We start from the raw sequence: 3,453 nt of genomic DNA, 5'->3' as shown, positions 1-3,453 counted from the left end.
ACGTCGAAGAGTGGGCAGCTTGCTATTGGCCAACTTGTACGCGACTGCCTCAAATCTTCCAAGTTTTGTTTTATTTCTTTCTTTTTGCGTGTGTTGTGCCGTGCGAGTGTCCGTTGGTCACTCGAGGGGGGGCCGTCCTGCTTGTTTACGGGCAACAGCAATCGGCGAGCCTCCCAGACCTGCGGGCGCCGGGTCAGCACAAAGGCGGCGGCCCGCTTTAATGCACCTTGCCAGTTCGGGTGCAAGAAGAGAGAAACATGTCCGTTTGTGCATCCGTGGCCTGTGGGACGTTCGACTCTGTTTCCCCGAATGGCTAAGCGACGGACCTCTACCACTGACTTCGTGGAACAATTTGTGCACGTGCGTGTGCGTGTGTGTGTGTGTGTGTGTGGTGCGTGCGCGTTTGTGTCAGCGTGCGCGTATGTGTGCTCGGATCTGCGGTCGAGAGAAGAAAACGAGAAAGCGCGGGAAGAGCCAGAGACGCAGCGAGAACGGCGAGCGAACAAGAGTCTGCGAATTGCGAGCGACTTGAGCGGTTGTGCGTTGTGCGATGTGCGGAATTGAACGGTTGCGCGAGTAATAATTGTAACCTAGTTTTTTAATTAAATACAGCCTTCTTTTGTTTACATTTTCTTAACAGTGCGTGAGTTGTGTGTTGTGTCTTCTATCAATTTTCACCTTTTTTACGGCCATACCGGCGACACCCTAAATTTTACCAAAAGCGGGATAGAGGACGCTAACATTCATCAGAAGTGGGATTTGACCGATTTTAGAAAACGTTCGGAACGAGTTTGAAAAACCTTAGCGAGGAGTGCGATTGCGTCAGTGCGAGAACAAAGCAATGGTGGACTTCCAGTGAGCGTGCACTTACAGAGAGCTAACATCAGCCATGCTGGACGGATCATCGCCGGGGGAGAGTGGTCACCGTGATGACGACGACTGTGCTGGGCTCACCAAGCGGGAACTTTTCGACGCTTTGCGCGAGAAAGACCGCTTGTTGGCGGACCTGCTGCGGCGGCTGCCTCAGCCGGAGTCGTCGGGGGCTCCACACCAGGCGGCCATCAACACGTTTCAGGTGATGCCCGATTTGAGCAGAAATATTCCAGACTTTTCCGGTGATGGTTGCGCGTCAGCAGCCCGGGAATGGATGGAAGGTTTACGCCAGACGGCTACGCTTCACCGGTGGCCAACGCCATTCCTTCTCGAAACTGCCAAGTGTCACCTGGTCGGCGCCGCAAAGGATTGGTACCGTTCGAGAGCTGCCGAAATTTCATCATGGGACGATTTCGAGCGGATGTTCGGGCGGACTTTCTACAGCCAGACACGGGCGGCGGAGAGATGGAGGCGTATGCAAGAGCGAATGCAGCAGCGAAATGAGAACACGGCTGCGTACTTCCACGAGAAGGTGCGCCTTTGCAGAGAGGCGCACTTAGATTTCTGTGATACGAGGGAGCAGGTGCTGATCGGTCTCCGATCGCGGGAATTATGCACAATGCTTCTCGGAAGGTCGCATGAAGACGCGGATGACCTGTTGCACGACATTCAGGAATTTGAGCGGATCGACCGTGAGCGACGGGAACGCTTCGGGACAGCGGCTGAGCGAAGAGGGACAAGCGATGCACCTCGTATGCAACCTGCACCCAAGGCACCGCTGCAGGGTGCGTCCGGGTACGACAGGTGGGACCAGCGACCACCTATCACAAATCAGAACTGTGAGCGAAAATGTTATAATTGTCTTAAATTCGGACACATTTCGCGGGATTGCCCAGAGGAAAGACGAATAGAAAAATGTCTAAAATGTGGGAGGACTGGGCATACCTAAAAACACTGCCAAGCAAAAGGCCCCAAAAATGAGACGAACGCTGTGTCTGGAGAGAAAATTGACCCTGGCGTGCTTTTGAAGCACGTTAAATGGAATGGCAATGAGACTTTGATTGGCATGATAGACACAGGCAGTTCCGGTTGCTTACTGCGCGAATCAGCGGCGGTGCGGTGTGGAGCGGAAGTGCTGGAAGATGCGACAGCTCTGTATGGTTTCGGCAGCCAGGGAGTTCCAGCTGCTCGTGCGATTGGCAGGTGCCGGGCCGACTTGCTGATAGATGGCGTCGTTGGCAAGAATATACAGATACTTGTTGTACCTGACGAGGCCCAGTCGGTCGATTTGCTTGTCGGTCGCACGTTTACCGAACTGCCATATGTGACCTACGCTAGGCTGGGCGGCAGCTTGCAATTCTGGCATAGAGACGAGTGCCCATTCTCACATCTCGAACCCTTCGTTTCATGTCCGAAATTACGTTTGAAAACTGCTGAAGAGACCCCACTGCAGGCCAATGTTATAAATTGGGTGAGACTGTCATCGCAGTCTAACGTCACTGGTGCAGTGCTATTCAACAACTGTGGGTGCGAAATTCTTGTTGACATGGAGGACGGAGAGGTTACTGTGCCGGTGCTTACGAGCGCAAATGATGACATGGTTGTACGTAAAGGACAAAGACTTGGCCACGCGACAGAGGTGGACATCCCAGGTTGCGAGATGAAGGAAATAAATGAGTGCAGAGAGAAGTGCAGCACGGCGAAGCCAGAACAAATTCTGGTTACGGAGGCGCGACGGCCGATCGGGTGCGAGGAAATTAAAATTGACCCCTCCGTAACAGAGGAGCAGCGTCGTGAGCTCGCGTGCCTCCTAAATGAGTACCGGGATTGTTTCGCCGCCAATCTCAGCGAACTTGGCTGCACATCTGCCCTTTCGATGGACATACAGGAGATACCTGGTAGAGCACCCGTGGCTGTTCGGCCCTACCGCACGAATGCAGCAAAGCGAGAGGCTATACGTGACATCGTCGGAGAGCGGAAAAGAGAGGGAATCGGAACTGAGACACATTCCGAGTATGCGAGCCCAGTCATTACTACATCGATGGTCGATACAGAGCAGCGAGATTGGGACGAAAAGCTCAGTGAGGCAGAGTGCAGCTTGAACAACGCTGTAAACAAGACGACCGGGAAGACTTCCTTCGAGATGTTACACGGTTATCGACCAGAATTTCACAGCGTGGCACTGAAGCGCTTGGTTGAATCTAAAGCGTCAGAGTGGGAGGAGCCCGGCGGGCTGCGCGAACGTGTACGGCAGCGCCTCGTGAGCGAGCAGAAGAAGATGAAGGTCGCTTACGACAAACGCCACTTCCCGGCTAAAATGTACAGTGTCGGCGACGTGGTCTTCATGACGAGGGCTCCAGAACAGACGGGAAGGCCTGCCAAAGCCCAGCCAAAATATAGGGGTCCCCTTGTAATCACGGCAGTGTTGCCAGCTGACACGTATCGAGTTGCCGACCTTGACGAAACAAGGGCGAGCCGCTTCGCGACAACTGCGCACGTGTCGCAGTTGAAGTGCTGGACAACGACCCATCCGCATTCACACCTTGATGACGACGGAGAGTCTGCGGAGGAGTCGGACGC

At 54.0% G+C, this 3,453-nt stretch overlaps 1 pseudogene; it reads left to right on the top strand.

The window, feature by feature from the left end:
• The first annotated feature begins 636 nt into the window (after nt 1-636).
• On the top strand, nt 637-2,201 carry LOC142802899 (uncharacterized; annotated as a pseudogene).
• The last annotated feature ends 1,252 nt before the right edge of the window (nt 2,202-3,453 follow it).

The sequence above is a fragment of the Rhipicephalus microplus genome, chromosome 3, assembly GCF_043290135.1.
Source record: "Rhipicephalus microplus isolate Deutch F79 chromosome 3, USDA_Rmic, whole genome shotgun sequence".
Taxonomy (NCBI): domain Eukaryota; kingdom Metazoa; phylum Arthropoda; class Arachnida; order Ixodida; family Ixodidae; genus Rhipicephalus; species Rhipicephalus microplus.
The sequence above is the reverse complement of the archived record's forward strand: the minus strand, read 5'-3'. Positions and strand labels throughout refer to the sequence as shown.